Source organism: Camelus ferus, chromosome 3 (assembly GCF_009834535.1).
Source record: "Camelus ferus isolate YT-003-E chromosome 3, BCGSAC_Cfer_1.0, whole genome shotgun sequence".
Taxonomy (NCBI): Eukaryota; Metazoa; Chordata; class Mammalia; order Artiodactyla; family Camelidae; genus Camelus; species Camelus ferus.
The window spans coordinates 110,390,248-110,408,157 of record NC_045698.1 but is presented as its reverse complement, the minus strand read 5'-3'; the positions used below and the strand labels follow the sequence as shown (position 1 = coordinate 110,408,157).

General features: G+C 39.0%; 1 protein-coding gene across 2 annotated transcripts in view; it reads right to left on the bottom strand.

Moving 5' to 3' along the window:
* The window catches only part of SGCD (sarcoglycan delta), an 841,450-nt gene that overhangs the window by 535,971 nt on the left and 287,569 nt on the right, over nucleotides 1-17,910 (bottom strand). Inside the window, exon 1 of one of the 2 annotated variants that reach the window (XM_014552116.2) lies at nucleotides 9,683-10,071. The exons of the other annotated variant lie outside the window; for it this stretch is intronic. The gene's annotated coding sequence lies outside the window, so the exon portion shown is untranslated. Of the gene's footprint in view, nucleotides 1-9,682; nucleotides 10,072-17,910 lie in introns of those variants that run through there. 2 annotated transcript variants of the gene reach the window in all.

Genomic DNA, 17,910 nt, shown 5'->3' with positions numbered 1-17,910 from the left:
CCTTGAGATAGATGGAGAAGTAGCTAAAATTTACCAAATCTAGAAAATCCAAGCCAATGAATTAATCTTTTCTCCTGATTACTGTTAGGAATTGCACACAAACCTTAAAGCAAATTAAAGCAATAGGTTGGGGCTTTGGGTGAACTAATAAAGCACACTTTGCTTGTTAAAACAGGTTGAACATTGCTGGAAAAATACCATTTAATCCAACATGGTTTTGCCTTTTTTGAACTATAAATGTTGGTGAGAGAAGGCTGTGATAGATGGGGAAAAAAGATTAAACATCTACAACAGTGAGCCGTCACTGAGTTCCTGATGGAAATGTTGTTTAAAACCTTATGTATTACTCTGTATAAACTATAACTGCTTTATGAAAAAGAAATAAAACAAATGGTGTTTTACTACACAAAGCACCAGCACTGCAGAGGATCAGGAACTGAGGGTAACACTGCTGAGCAAACAAGCATCCATAGTATTTCACACGTGTGACTTCTGAAAATCTTCCCAGCAACTGCTAGAATCTAGATGGATACAAAAGCTAGCTAAACATCTCACAGTATATGGAACCAGTTCCCTGAAGACAGACATTTGGACCATAGCTTCCTGAAATAAAGAAAAATCAAAATCCATGAGTGAATTCTTCTCAAATACTGACAAATTCCAGGCAATCAACTCAACCATGTCCTTTCCAGCATATTACACATTTTCTCATATGAAAGAGCAACAAGACATCTTTCTTTGCAGCTGGAGAACAAATGCATCACTGGACGGAGTTATCAGAGTCTGGTCAATGGAAGCTGGGGTGAAATGGAAGGTGGGGTAAACATTTTGATATAGTAACGATGTTCTAATTCTCTTCTACCTTTGGCTACCGAGGAAAGACACTCAACTTTTAAAAAAAAATTCTGGCCACAGACATTCACAAAAAGAAACTTAATTATTTCTGTAACAATTATTCCACAAATATTTATTGAACATGGGCTAGACTATCCAAAACCCTAATAATAATAGATCTATGAATATAATAAAGAGAAATAAAAATGCTGTGAGGTTGTAAGCCCTCATTATTTATACTACAGGTAATGCAAACTCATACACACAGTTTCTTATAGAGAGATAAAGAGAGGCAGAGAGAGAGGAAAAGAGACAAAAAGTTGGAGACATCTACATCTGATAGATCATCCTACACATTTATATAAATTATAGTTTAATCAATGTGTGGCTCTACTATATTATCTTTGGATCTTTTATATCTATTATATTTTGTATCTGATTTTCAAAACGTCTCTAAAATAGGAGACTTTACAATTTGAATTTCAGCTAGAAGCTACAATCTCTTTTGCTAAATGTGCCAAAGAAGACGACACAGAAATTGGTGAAAAATACTACTGTGTAATTTAAGTATTTAAAGTAGATTTACTGAAATGGCCCAACGGTAGACTTACTTTCATTTTCCAATATAAAAGATACAGACATTAGAAGTAACTCAAAGGAGAAATAAGGAATCATCAGAGGAGAACTTCTCCAGTGCAGGCAAAGGTACATTCCTATACTGTGAGCATCACTTCTGGGTTAAAACGAGATTCTCTCCATCAGCCCTGCAGCTTCCCCTGGCTTCTCACGTCTTCCTTTATTCCACTCCTGGCACGCCCGTGAGGAAAGTGCCCACACGAAATTGGAGGTTTCACTGCATGGACATGCATAGATTCATCCTGTGTGCCCCATATTGATCAGCAGGAAATGACACCTGCTGCATCACAGCCAAGTGTCCTGTTGAAGCCACAACAGGCCGATCTATCATCTGAACATCATTTTTCTTGAATGCAATTAGATTTTCAGTGCTTTGCCTCTAAAATCAAGGTAGACTGTGGCAGTCTTTGCACTATTAGTGCACACGCCACTTAAAAAATAAAACCCCGAAGTATTTAAAGAATTTCTTAAAAAATATCTTAATCCCCAGCAGAGTCCATCTTATATCACCCTCTCCCTTGTAGGTTGCTCAATTAATATTTGTTGAATTATTTCTTACAGTAATTTACCAATCCCTAGTTCTAAGCTGGGATTTTGATCTAATTGGCACAGCTAAAGAAAAGCACTATTGCAACAGGGGAAAATGAAGACCTCAGATAATTAGGTACCAGAATGATCATCATTCTTGGATTTCAAATGTCAGAAGGAAGAGCTTCTATAAGAAATAAAGATGCCGAATGCTACCCATTTTACAGTAAAGAAATGAATTTTAAAAAGACATATACTCACATACACAGGTATTAGAGACATCTGCTGATAAGCTGGACATGTTTCTCATCTCCTTGGTAACGATTAATGTTTTGACACTCCCATTACAGTACAGATAGATCTACTTTATTCTTTTAAGTAGTCACATAGTGTTTACATTTCATATTTTATTAGTTTTCTATGCTATCTTTGCAAAAGTCGTCATTTTACCTTGGCTTTTCATCTCTAGCCCTAGAGACTGGAGACGGTCTAACATCTAAGGCCAAACCCTAGAATTCTTAGGAATCATGTCAGAATGCAAAGCATCCCCCTTTCTGCCCACACCCACAGCCAGTGCTCTGACCGGGAGCAGAAAGTGACCTGGCTGGGAATGACTGCACACACACAGGGGTGCCAGGACACAAAAGGGGAGGGGACCGCCAGGGAGGCCACTTCCTACACAGCAGAAGTGGCAGGAGGGTGGGGACGAGGAGTCAGGAAAGCAAATGCAGATTTAAAGAATGGATTCCCGGAGGTCAAGAGAAGGACTCTTTGCCAACCTAGTACAGCGTGTGTGTAAGGGCAGCAAGTCCTAGAGGATCAACCCCAAGAGTGGAAGACAAGGCTCCCCAACAGTGAAAGGAACTTGAGGACAAGCTGACTAGACCCGCGAAGTCACTCCCATATTCCTACTGCTCTGGACTCTGAGGTTTTAATAGAAATGCTGGCCCCAGATCCCACTCGAGTGATACCATATGGTGTTTTTCTTTCTCTTTCTGGATTACTTCACTTACATGTGGAATCTTAAAAAAAAAAAAGAAAAAAGAAAAAGACACGAATGAACTTATCTACAAAACAGAAACAGACTCACAGACATAGCAAACAATCTTATGGTTACAGGGGGAAGGGGGTGGGAAGGGATAAACTGGCAGTTCAAGATTCACAAATATTAACTACTATATATATAATAGATTAGAAAGACAAGTTTCTTCTGTATAGCACAGGGAACTATATTCAATACCTTCTAATAACCTGTAATGAAAAAGAATATGAAAAAGAATATATATGTATATGATTGAAACATTATGCTGAATACCAGAAATTGACACATTGTCACTGACTATATTTCAATTAAAAAAATTAAAATAACATTTTAAAATTAAAAAAAAAAATAAACAGAAATGTTGATCCTGAAGAATAAATTGAACATGACCGAGGGTTGATCTGGGCCTTACTGCTAACTGCAGGAACATTTTGCTGCTCAACTGTCCTCTTTCATCTCCATAAAAACACAAGAGGGCTGGGGTTAGAAAGGGAAGTTACTGAAAAAAGGAAGAGGTGGGCAACTGATCGTGCTCCGAGGTGTCCATCGGGGGCTGTGGTGGGGTGGGGCTTCACAGAGCCCTGACATCTGACACAGGTCTTACAGAACAGAAAGGAGTTTGCCAAGTGGTGACTTATTCTTACCACATCTTTTCAGTTCAGCAAGTTGAAGCCAAAGATTGTCAGAGAAAGCTCATACTGAGCCACAAGTCTTACCTAAAATCTGTTTAAGGGCATCAGTCCCCAGAGTATCCAGAACAGGACGAAAGGATTGAGGGAGGGGAGGAGTGAGGGAGGGGATAAGAAAAGGCAGTTAGCCATGTCTTTTCAGAGACATTTCCCCCCCTTCATCCTTACTTCTTTTATATATAATCATGTCATGTAGGAAGTCTACCTCCCCTTTGGCAAATAACAAACTCAGTCCCAGAGGAGGGAAAATGACTTGGTCGAGGCCCCATTCTCCGAGGTAGAAGAATATTTAAAATGCGGGTTGGACTCCAAACTCCAGGCTTTTTCCATTACCATCATACTATGACTGCAACAGGGATGTTCTTACAGGAAGGGACAGGTCACAAGCGTGATGCATGTTACACAACAAGAGTGGGCCACGTGGGGACTGGAATGGCAGTGCATGACCAGGGCCCCAAGAGCAGCAAGAAAGGAAAAGGAGGCAAAGACGCTGAGAAGTGCTGGAGACCACCTGCACCTACATTCCATCCCAGTCAAGGCATTCTTTTCCGTCAAGAAAGACGATCATATGCTTAAAACAGATCCCAGAAGAACAAATCTAAAGAGTCCAATATTGCTCTTGAAGATTGCAACATATGGGGGTGAAGTGAACAGGTTTTGGAATCAGACTGGCTCATGTTTAAAACTTGGTTCCTTTGGGAACCAGCTACACCTGGTTCCTCCCATGAACCACAGTTCAACCCACCCCTTATTCCAGCCACTGCTGGAACAATCAGTTTCAAGCAGGCTTTATCCAGCTTCATAGCCATGCAAACTTGTAACATCTCACCTTGGGCCCTTGATATGTACCTGTTGCAAGGACTTCTCTGACACCATGGTGGGAAACCCTACTGGGAACCTGCGTGGCACCCAGAAATGTACAATCCAGAACTCAGGGAAGGACACCAGCCAATGAATAAATGTTTCCCTTTCATCCCGGAAGTGGATGGTTTCAAGATGCATTTCCTAAAGTTCCCCAGACTATGCTTTCAGCGGTTCTAACTAAAGACTTCCTCATGGTGGCCAGCCCAGTAACAGCCACATGTTGGTTTTCTCCTTCACTCCTTGTAATTCCACTCACACTCTAGGAGTAATTTCCCAGAAAACTACCTTTGTCTCAGTGCTGCTTTCAGGAGAACCCAGTCCAAGAAATCATTTCTGTGACTTGAGCAGCTTACTTGACCTATCTGAAATATATTTTCCCCAAACATATAATGGGATTGATAATTATATTTTCCTGACGGTTTTAGCAGTATTAAAAGAGGTATTACATGTAAAGCACTTGGCCCAGTGTTGAGCCCATGGTAAATGCTGAAAAAAACTGCAGTTATTTTATTCCCCTGTAAAGTCACTGCAAGCCCAGACATAATCAGAGTGTCTCCAGCAAATGCCCACAGGGGAGCTATGACATACCTCATTTTTCTAACTCTTTTTGCAAGTTATTACCTGGATACATACTGCCCAAGTTTAGAGCAATCCATTATTGTAAAACCTACAAAAGTTTGAATAAAAATTAAAATGCTTAAAAGGTGGGAAGGAATTGGGGAAGAGTACGATTATCTACTGCTGATGTAATGCCTACATCAAGAGATGCCAAATAAACCAAAATTTATCACATTATAGCTAGCAACTTTAAGCAAACCTGGGGACTAATTTCGGTCTTTGATACTGCTTCAGTAGAATTCTATTTTTCTCACTTCCATCCTCCCCAGACTTCTTAGAAATTCTTCTAAATACTTCTTTTGTATTGAGAGGTTTATTCTGAACTGAGAAAGGTAGTGAAATTTTATACTATAGACCACATAAAACTATGGTAAATGAAACACCCATTTGAAAGAGCATAAGTTAAGATTATTCCCAGAAAACAAAAAACAAGAACAAAAATAGCAGTGAAAGGGGAGGAAAAAAAACTTCCTGCTGTATCAAAGCAAAGACACATGGAGGAAGAGAGCATACAAGAAGAAACCTGTTAGTTTTGAAGCAACCATATCAGAAATGGCAGAGAACCACCTCAACAATTTTCCAAGGGATTGAAATCTCTGCCTGTTTCAGCGTACCAACCACAAAAAAAGAGTTATGACCATTCTTGGAGTTTCTAAACAAGCTTGTTTCATTTTAAAACAAGCACCCAAAGCCAAAATAAGTTCTACTGATCTGTGATATTTTCACATCAAAAGGACAAATCTGGAAAAGATTTCAGATTTGAAATAGTCAAACAGACCAGTATGGGATTCTGTCTGTGTAGAAGCCGCAAAGCCGACAACAGCTTTTGAACTGCTATTCAGATTATCATCATGGTCAACAGTTTAAATCTGGAGATAAACTGCATGCGGAAAATGACAAAAATGAGTATCATGCAATGGACTCTTCACATTTTTCTGGCCAACCACAAGATCTCATCAACTCTGCCTCTGTGAGATTTTCTGTAACAAATATTCTGTACTGTCCCTACCACTATTACTCTAATATCCATCTTACCTCATATTTGGAATGTTACAGACGGCTCTTAATACGGCTTCCTTGCCTACCATTTTGCTTTCTACTCACCAAAATCCATCAGAAATTCCACCGTCATATTATCATTGTAGATTTCAGTAGAACAGAAAGTTTGAGGGACAGTGTGATGTAATAGAGGTGAGATTAGACAAGATACAGGAGACAGAACATCTCATCCTAACTTTGCCATCTATAGCCTCCTGAAATTTTCCATAAGCTAGGCTCTTGAATTTCACTTATAAAATTAGAAAAAAAAGGGAAGGTGGGGGCATTATGGCCATATCCTATGGAATTTTACAGTTCACAAAGGCATTTCAGACCATTGCAGGTGGAGAAGGTTGAGAAAGGAAGGCTGTGGGTTAGACAATGGTTTCAGTGAGATTTATTTTAATTGAGGTGTAATTGACATGTAATGTTTCAAGTGTATAATAAAATGATTTGAATGAATCTATCATGAATACATCTATGAATGAAATTTCTAAGGAAAGAATTCTACCAGTTAAAAAAGTTGAAAACCCCTGGAATAGATCATTACCAAGTATCTTTCAGCTGCAATTTTCTAGGACGGCATTATTCTATAACACAATGCAATGTCGCCTGTAAGAGCACCCCCGACACACGTCCCCAAATCGGTCAGATCACCTACGGAAAGATCCAGATAACCCATCAGATGTTTCTTGCCTTTGCTTCTTACTTTCCCTTTACATTAAATTTCTCCTGCTCCTAGTTTCCTATTTCTTCCCAATTATTTAACAGCAATTATGCATTGTTCCTTACTACCTACCACCTGGCATAGCACGAATTCATGCTCCGATTCCTACATTTTAACACTTCCCTCTGAAAATAGCTTTATTTCTACTCAGGGGTCCAATTCATTAACATTCATGCAATGGGTTTATTTTTAGATCTTTTCCTTCAGTCCTTTAAGGCAGACACTGAAGCTATTTGGATCCTTATTCCTGAATAGAACTCGGGATAAGAACTCTGTTCTATGAATTTCAATGCAGCCTTTAGCCAGCAATATTGGGTTTCTCCGATCCAGAAGAGCGGTCAGGCTGCACAGGGGTAGAATAAGATACAGCTGTAAAACACCTACTAATCTACTAAATGTAACATACCTGGTAGGGCTTCCTCCAGCCTCAGTTAATAGGTAAGAGAACTTTCCTGGCAAATAAAGCCCTTTTCTCTTTTACTTTGTTCACTTGTATATACTGAAAATAACAAGCTCACACACTAGCAGTTGAGTTCAGATGTGAGAAAATCATCTCTGCAGCTTTGCTATTCTGAGGGAAGACTGAGTTTTACCTTCTAGGGTCAGGCCTGAGAACAAGTAAATCCTAAAAGAAATTAGCAAGCCAGCCCACAGGAAACAGGCACAGGACCTAACAGATTTCATGAACTCCCGTTTCTGTCTCTTTTTTCCAATTATGTTTTGTTTGTTTGTTTGATTTTGGATTTTAAGGTTTTTGTTTGTTTCTACTCCAGGGTCATCAGCTAAAAGGCAAGGCATATGGTCTCCTAGCCTTGAAGAATCATAGAGATTGGGCACAGCCTGGAGAGCCTGTAATCATATTGGATGAACTCCTAGAAAATTTTAGCGAGAAAAGGTGCTTTTTGGGCAGAAGTTATATTTCTTACAGACACACTTTTATAGGATATTTTATTTTCTACTGACAATAACCATCCCAATTAAAAACGTGTTTTTAAGACTAGTGCTTTGGTTTAGATGAGGATGAAGTCTTGAAATGAAAATATTTTAAATCAGTTTTCCTGGGAGTCCAGGCATGGAGCAAAGACAAAGAGAACCTGCTAGTCCAGTAGTAGGAACTGGTCGTGTCAGACCGAGGTTGCCTATAGAGGAAACACACATCTTGGTGACCCTTTCTTACGGCTTTGTTTTGCTTCCAGAAGAACTGTGACATCAATTTTCTGCTACCTCAGTTAAATGCATTTAATCATCAAAATTCTTAAGTCATATTTTAATTTTTTTAGTAAAAAAAATCTTTTATTCCCCCGTCTTTATATTTATAACATATAGAATAAAACAGTAGTATTCAGACCACACTGGATCCATCCTGAATTCATCATCACCAAATTTTTTGATCTTATTCCCTTTTTCCATTATTAAACCAATAGATTCCAGCATTAATGAAGTTACGCAATTTTCCTTGCGAGCACCCATTTTCTATACATCTAGTCTCATTAATTCAGCTTCCAAGAAGTCTCAGATAAAACTTCATCAAAAACAAACAAACAATATGTGAAGAGCCTTAGACACCAACCAAATAATCCTCTCTTCTACCATCTTACTTTTAGTCTACAGTCCTCTGGCTTCGACGACAGCAACAGCCTCTGAGCTGTTCCAAACTTTTTCTATCTTTTCCTTCCCAGTCTCTACACTTACAACATACAGATTATACAGATTAGAAAACAATTCCAAAGAAATCTGACTGGATTTCAATCTTTATCAATTACACTCCTACTCAAAAATTTTCAGCAGGTGCCTCAATGCATATCGATTTGAAGTTACACAACTCAGGATGGCATTCAAGGCTCTCTGGGATCCAACTCTAGATTTCCCATTTATCCTCACTTTCTACTGCTTCTACTCCTGCCCCCCAGGAGTTACTTATTCCAGGAAGTTACTTAAGTAAGCAGTTGGACTGCTTGGTGCTCTGGCAATCTAACTTTTAAAAATCATTTAAACAAAAAGCCCAGGTTAATATCTAAGGACAATTATTCTGAAACAAGAGTTCTTTTTTTTTCTTTATTTCTATTTTATATAGGATTTTATCAGGAGCCTCTTGGGAAAATACATGACCTTAACAGTTCTGTGACAACCATATGCATAAAGATAACTTATGATTTGAGAACATTTCAGCACTCTTTTGGTGAAAAGAGTCAAATCTGAGGTCCATTAACAGCTAAAAAAGAGAAAGGAAGAGAAAAGATAAAGTCCGCAAAGTGGGAAATGATTCAAGATTGGTTTAGATGTCAGGTGTAGATATTTTATACTAACAATAACCATAAGAACAATCTCTGTTTATCGCATAGGTACCATTTCTAGGCACTGTATTTCTTAGCCTGTACAAAAGCACTGCTATTTCTGTTTTACCAACAGACAAATTCAAACTTAATAAGACAAATCCCCTTTTCATTACTGCTTAGCACCTCAGTGGCAGAGCCGGGATTTGAACCCAAATCCTGTTGCCTCTAAAGCCGGGGGGGGGGGGGGGGGGGGGGCTGGGTTGGGGGACAGAGTACAACTTAAGGTGTAGCGCGCATGCCCAAGTAGCACGCATGCGGCCTGGGTTCAATCCCCAGCAAGTCCTCTAAGAATAAATAAATAAACCTAATTACCTCCCTCAAACAAACAAACAAAAAGCCTGTGGGGCTTAAAGTCACTGCATTCTCTTACCTTACACATGTCACAGAGCCACGGGTAACAAACACGTGTGAAGACAGCGCAGTTCAGGTGGCACTCCCGGCTAGCAGAGTCTGATGTCTGCTGCGCGCTTGGATTTCTAAGGCAGCTTTTCTGGCAAAGGTTTAAAATAACTTGGCTCAAGAGTTCTCAAACTTTTCTCCCTCAGCTCTCAAGTCCTTAGTTCTGAGGCTACATCCTTGCCGTAAACCAAGCCTCTTCTCACAGTGTAAGTTTCCTTAGCAGAGGAAGCAGCTAAATAAATTTGCCTTCCTTTTCCTGGTTTCTCTCCCTCTCGGCCTCTCTTTTTCTCTCCCTCTCTCCCCTGCTAGCTTTCTCTCTCGCCCTCTCTCCAGCTCTCTCACCCTCCTGCTCGCTTCCTCTCTCTCTCCCGCGCGCGCTCTCTCTGCTCTCTCCCGCTCTCTCCCGACGCGGTGCACGCTGGGAGACTACCTTAATTAAATTAACCTGTGTTCCTCTAGCCAGGGCTGGGTTTTGCTTGATTAAAACTAGCCAGTTTCAGCTGAGCCAATTACCAGTGGCCTCTCCCTCTAAACAACAGCAACTTTATTGATTTTAAAAGTAAGACACTTGTAGAAATTTGGACACTACGGAGCAGCACAAAGAAAATATAAATCACCTACATCCACTATTATATTTTGAAGAGTATATTTCTAATCTTTTTTTTCCCTCTGCACAGGCAATAGATATTTATAAAATAACCTGTCATGGAAATTTTCAAAAATATACAAAAGCAGGCAGACTTGTGTAAAAAAAAAAAATCCAATGCACCCATCACTCCACATAATTAATAATTCTTGGCTAAACTTATTTCTTCTGTACTCCTATCCAGTTTCCCTCTTCTCCAGGTTATTTTGAAGCCATCCTAGACATCATATCATTTCAACCGGAAACATTCCATCATGTATTTTTATAAAATAAATGTGCTTTTCATTAATCACAATCTAATACCATTATTTCACTTACACATTTAACAATAGTTTGTTCATATCATTAAACATCCATAATTAAAATTCATCTTTCCACTGTCTCATGAATTTTCTAGGTGAACTGTTTAACTCAGGATAAAACTGAGATGTACACACGGCTATGGGTTGGTGGGTCTCTTAAATCTTACCTCCTCAAAGTGTGCAGCAACAGGCATCACCTGGGACCTTGTTAGAAATGCAGACCCTCTGCCTCCCTGAGACCAACTGAGGCAGAATTTGCATTTTAACAAGAACCCAGGTGATGCACATAAACACTAATTAAAGTCTGAGGTTCACTGGGTTTCAAACTCTTTAAACGAGTTTCCCTCTCTCTCTTGCTTCAGCTTTCTTCTTCCAAACCTTTTTAGAAGAAACTAGGAGAAACTTGCTTGTCTCCTCAAGTTTTGCCCAGGGGAGCTAATACTCTACCCTCATGGTAAAGTTTAACATGCCCCAACGTATCCTGTATTTAATATAAGTGGGGAATTATATCTAAAGGCTTGATCAGAATCAGGTTCATTTTGGGGGCAGGGATGACATCATAGGTAGAGGAGTCTTCTATTAAGAGGCACATAGAATCTGGTTGCCCCTTTGTGTGATGTTATCAGCTTCTGTAGATCTGTTATTGCATTAAGCATTACAGAATGGTGACAGTCTAATTCTATCTCCTTCCTTATATACAGACTTAGCAGTTTTAAAAAAGAGCATCTCTTCCTTATCAATTATTTGATTCCTCCGACATATCATCTGTTTAAGAAAGACAGGATAACTGCTTAATTTTTCCCTTTATTAGTTTTCAGAATAATGTGTTGGTTCCCAATCATAATCCAAAGGTGACCAATAGTTTGTTTTGTTTTGTTTTGTTTTTGTTGTTTTTTTTAAGCACTGTTATGGAGGCAGGGATTTAAATATATTTGCCATTTTCCAATCATTCCAGCTATTACCCTTATTGAAGCTTAAACCCTCCCATCTTTGGCTGCAGGAACGTACTGAAGCTGCCTCCCTGGCCCTTTCTAACATATCCTCAATAGCCTTTGCTGGTCAGCCTGCTTCCCTGTATGACAAGATGGTACATATTCCGTTCATACATTTTCTAACTCAGACCTGAATCAGTCATATCTCCAAAAAGCCCAGCTTACTTACTGGTGCTCGTTTTCCTCTAACCCCTCTCAGAGGACAGGCCCACTAAATTTGTTTTGTTTCCAGAGAAAGTCACCATAAGTTCAAACTGATATTTACAAATCAAATTCAGAACGATAGTGATTTTATTTAAACCCATCTGTCTCACAATCATTTTGCATTTCTCATATACAAAATACCCTGGATCTCAATGACACCAACGTAATTCCCCATGTGTTCCTAATGATGGACTTGGAGGTTGTTTCCAGTCTTTTGCTATTATAAACACTGTTGCAAAAAACTGTCTTTTGTTTGCATCTTTTCATTGTTTTGCAAATTCATCTTTAGAACAGGTTTGAAGAAGTGGTTGTTGCATCAAATGACAGGCAATACATATACTAATGGGATGTTATTATAATGCAGTGTATATTTTTACATAATACTACATCGTGAATTTAAAAAAAATTTTATTAAAGTGCATCGTGAATGTTTTTTCTATACTATTAACTATTTTACTACATTTTCATTTTGATGGTTATGAGATAATCCATTTAATCATTCCCTTATTACTGAGTGTCCAAACTGTTTTCTGTGGATAACAGTTTCCATCACTCTAATGACAATCCATGTAGACTGTTTCAAATCTACTCAGTTATAGGCTAATTTCCTCCCTCCCTTGATAAAACTCCTTTGACCACCCTTACACTAAGTAGGTATCAAGTCATCACACTCCATGGATACTGCAACAAGGAGATTTTCAAAGCCACTTGCAAAGAAAGCCCAAGTGATACAGTTAAAATGAATACCAAGAACAGCATCTGACCCCAGCTTTGCCACACATTCTGAGTCTCGTCTATATTTGCATTTATAGAAGTAACGTATTAGATGAAGTGATTTACAAATTCTCTTCCAGCCTTAAAAAAGAATATAACTCAAATGGATTTTTATATACTTCAGTGTTCTCTAGGTTCTTAGAAGTCAGAGCAGTTATTCTAACTATTTATTCTTTTTTTATTCCACTAAGCATCTAATATCATGCTTTACTTATAGTGAGGTTTATTACCTGCATGCTGAATTAACTTTTCAGGCTCCCTCCTGACTGCTGAACTGGCGTGTAAGGCTCAGACTCTAGAGAAGAATCATACCCAACTGAAGTCCTGCAAACATTTACTGATTGCTGCTTATTTACAAAGCAATCGTGCCTGTTCAAATCTAATTTTTAGAGAAATTCGGTTTGTTAGAGTAAGTTCCCTATAAAATATATAATCTGAACATTGTCCCCTGAAACCTCCTTTCTTCACTGTCTAACAATAGTAAAGGTACAAGAGAGATGCATTCCTTTAAAATTGGGCCACTGTGACTGGTTGAACACAGATAATCTTCAGATCCATATTCACTTACAAGAAGAGACTTTTTTCTTTACTTTAAATTCTAATTCATCCCTGTTCGCAATGGGCTGCTTTTGGCATTAACTGGAAGGGGAGACAGAACAGAAGCCAGAGTCTTGGATGAACACTTTTCCAGTTTTCTCCAGTGTCATTTGGAAGAGACCCAATTTAGCAGTGTCCTGAGTAGATGTCAAAGATACAAGTCACACCTTAAGGAAGAGCCATTGTTATAAGGCATCTCATTTCTGCATGGTCTATCAGACACTCCCTTACTTTGTCCTTTAAAAGAAAGGAAAGAAACAGCCTAGGGGCTGAATCCATCTGCGGGGGACTCAGAACAACAGAGGCCAGCACTGCTAGAGGCAAAGCACTGGAGAAAGGTTTTACTCCCAAATCACCAGAAGGCAAACATCTTGTAACTCCTTTGAGCCTAGAAATTCTTGTTTTAAGTTAGTCTTGACTCCTTCTTACAGACAACAGGGCAAAGGGGAGAGGGGTCAAAAGAGCTTCATTTTGAACCATAATTATGAACTGAGTGTGTGAAAAAAAGAAAACAAAAAAAAAACCCAGAAAACAAAAATAAACAAACAAAAAAAACCCAACCATGCTGCCCAGAATTTTCCAGTTTAAACTATATTTGAGGCAGAGGGTCTGGCCCGGCTGCATATTTTGATTCTATTTTAAGAAAAAGAACAACCCACTACTATCCCTCTTTGTGTATGTCTAACATAATATAGAATTACATAAATCAAAATAATTCAAGAGTTAATTTTTGCTTAAGAAACAAAAACACTGCTTGGAGGTCAGGAAAGTGAGAAGAAATAGAATCATGAATATAGGCAAGTATATGAAGAAGAAAGGCCTTTGGAAATGCCTGAATGTTGTGGTCAAATAAATACAAAGGTTTCCCGAAAGATGTGTGAGATACTCAACTACAGAAAATCCTTGTTTATCTAGCATTCAAACATCCAGACGACAGCAGCCCACTGATAGCTGATTTTACAACTTCTGCCCTCCAGAACTGTAGGATAGTGAGTATGTATTGTTTTAAGCCACCAAATTTGTGGCACTTTGTTGCAGCAGACATAGGAATCTAATGTGGCTTATAATTAAGGAGAGTTACATAGTTTATACTTTTATAGACAGTGTCCAGCAGAAGCATAGGTGAAAAAAAGCATCAAATATGATCTACCCTGTTACTTTCTAAACTTGCCTAGGGATCAGAGTCTTATGGGGAATTTGTTGTAAACACGATATCCCATACTTCTTCCTTGTAAATTCTGATTTTAAGAATTCTGGTCCAATTCAGTAAGGGAAGCCCAAGAAAGTAAGATGATGTTCCTAAGACCCCAAATAGCAGTTGGCCAAGAAAAACACTCTGACCCTCAACCCACACAGTTCCACACTAAGCCTTTGTACTGATCATGAAAGGGCCGCCTTTTAAACAATTTATAGGGATAAGAGCATAATTTTGTGTTTTTGAAAGATTAACATATTTCAACAAATCAAGTCATAAATAAAATTGGGAGAGGAACTATGCTGGATTAAAGAGTCATAAGGACATAGCAGCACTATTTACAATAGCCAAGACATGGGAGCAACCTAAGTGTCCACTGACAGATGACTGGATAAAGAAGCTGTGGTATATTTACACAATGGAATACTACTCAGCCATAAAAAGAATAAAATAATGTCATTTGCAGCAACATGGATAGACCTGGAGATCATCATACTAAGTGAAGTAAGTCAGAAAGAAAAAGAAAAATACCATGTGGTATCAATTACATGAAGACTCTGAAAAAAAAAAAAAAAAGGACCAAATCAACTTATTTAAAAATGAACTTATTTACTAAACAGAGACAGACTCACAGACATAGAAAACAAACTTATGGTTACCAGAGGGGAAAGGAGGCAGGGAGGGGTAAATTGAAGTTTGGGATTTGTAGATACTAACTACAATACCACTATATATAAAATAGACAAACAACTAGGTTCTACTTATAGCACAGGGAACTGTATTCAATACTTTGTCATGGCCTATAATGAAAAAGAATATGAAAAGGAATATATATGTGTGTGTGTGTGTGTGTGTATAAATGAATCATGACGCTGTACACCAGAAATTAACATATTGTAAATTAAGGACCTATTATGGACTCAGTGTTTGTGCCCCTCCAAAATTCGTATATTGAAGCCCTAACCCCTGTGTTTGGAGATGGGACCTCTCAGGAAGTAAACGAGTTTAAATGGTGTCATAAGGGTGGGGTTAGCGTCAGCTTGTGCCTGGGCTCGCTCTCTGCACATGTGCACATGGAGGGGCCATGTGAGCACCCACTGAGAAAGTGGCCATCTATAAGGCAGGAAGACAACTCTCACCAGAAACAGAGCCTCCCAAACCCTGATCTGCAGCTTCCAGCTTCCAGGACTGCGAGAAAATTAATTCTTATTGTTTAAGCCACCCAGTTTCTGGCATTTTGTTATGCCAGCCCCAGCTGAATAAAACAGGACTGCAACAGTCAGATGCACGTGTGGTCCTGGATTAAATACTGATTTAGGCAAACCAGCCTTGAAGGATGTATTTGACTCAGTTGGGGAAATCTGAATGAGGTCTGGGTATCAGATCAGATGAAAACTGAAATGGAAAAGTGAAGTTCATGAACTGAATATACACAGATCACAAAATAATATGTATAATATTATTTCAGGTTGTGAAAAATGCCAAAATGTGTGTGTATGTATAATATATATCTGGAAAGATACGCATTAAAGTTTTATTTAGAGCTCTCAGTGGTAGGAATGTGATTAATTCTTAATTTTGCTTGTCTGTATTCACAAATTTTCTACAATATACATGTACTACTTCCATAAAAACGAAGTATTATTTTAAAAAATTGATGCCAAATCCTTCTTTGGGAAAAGAAATCCTGTAAATCTATGGAACGCTTCTGATCTTCTTCATACTTTACACTGAACCATTTCCACTGTCCCATCTTTCTCCCAGGGAATCAGCCACAATTATGATCAAACAGCTGTCAGTAAGGAGACTTACTAATAGATACCCTGCTTCATAAAAAAGGAAAAGCAAGAAGCATCATCTGTCTCCTGGGTCCGAGCTTCCATTCATTTCGAGTTGAGGCAACTCATGATTCAATCTGATTTAAACAAGACTTGCTGGGTGAATGAATCCATCCTCCCTAAGAGAGTACCCCTCTAAACATTAAAAAGGCATGTGATACTGAGGCGGGAAGCCCCATAAAAAGACCGGCAGGACCCTCAAGCAGGGCCATTACTCTCATGCGGGCACCATCCAGTTGCCTGGCCCAGAGGCTCTATCACAGTTTTTGCTTCTGAAATGGCTTACTTACCCCTAAAATTCTATTGGTTCCCTGAGCTCACTTCTGATTGGTTATTTCCTTCACTCCTGATTGGTTATTACTCTCACTTCTGATTGGTCCACTTCCCTGACTTCTGATTGGTCCATTTGTAGTACTTCATTTGCAGGGAGCTCACTCCTGATTGGTCCATTCCCCTCACTTCTGATTGGTCTATTTCTACAAAGCTTGTTCCTGGTTGGTCAACTTCTGTTATACTTTATTTGCATATGATGTTGCAAAGTGTAAAACTGGCAGCCTATAAAGGCCTGTGTAAACCTCCAGACAGGGTCCAAAGCTTGGGGTGTTAACTCCTCTGGGCCAGCTGGCGTCATAAACCTGAGTTCTTCAACTCTCCGAGTGCTGCTTGGTCTCTCGCCTGGATCCAGGTTGCTGTCACAACTGAGGTGTAACACCGAGCTGTAACACATTTTTCCGCAGAAGTACCATCTATTCTGACATGGAAGTATTTAGGAAAGCATCAGACATGGCAGTAGAGGGACATGACTGAAATATGAAGTTTTAATTTTATTTTATTAACAGCCTTTATTGAGTATCTAATGTGCTCAAAGCTCTAGGCTGAAACATTCCACTCCCTCTTACCTGAACTGTTTTATTCTTTCTTCCTCACCAATTATCTGAATGTTACCTCTTCTGAAAGACCTAATTCCGATTTCTCCAAGAAGTCTTAATCTGATTTCTCCAAGCCACAGCAAATATCCTCCTTCACTGAAAAGACAGGGTGTTTAATGTCTCTTTGAGCATATAGAAAACTTCAGTCCTCGGCTACTTAAATGTATTTTTAACTTCTCTCCCTAGATAGATTGTAGGGCCCTGTAGGGAAGAGTCCGTTTTAAAACCCGTCAATATTTTCCACAGTGTTTCTACTTGGTAGACACTGAATAAATGTTTGTTGATTAACTGACAAATCTGGGATTTGCCTTTCTCTCGGCCCAAAACTATGGTACAAAACTGCTAAAGTACAGTTAATATTTACTGAAATGGAGGCCAATATTGGTCCCTAAACATGGTAATGATCCCTTTCTAAAGAGTCTTGGATTTGACCCTGTTTTCTAACTGGCTCTAAAAAGGGTAGGCTGGTGTGTTGATTTACAATCCAAAGAAGAAATTTCCCTTCCTTCCAGTTGGTGCCAGATGGGTTGAGATACTGAACGAGAAATAGAGGTCTCCACGGTCATGCACCAGGTGACAAGAAAGCAGCTTTTTCAAAGTGGTGAAAGTGCTCTTTCTCTGCTAAGAGAGCATCTTAAGAAGCAAGAACCAGCCTGGCTGAAAGTTGTGCCTTTGCCCCCATGTTTCCAGTGCTGAGCTAGGAAAATGGGATACAGAAGAGG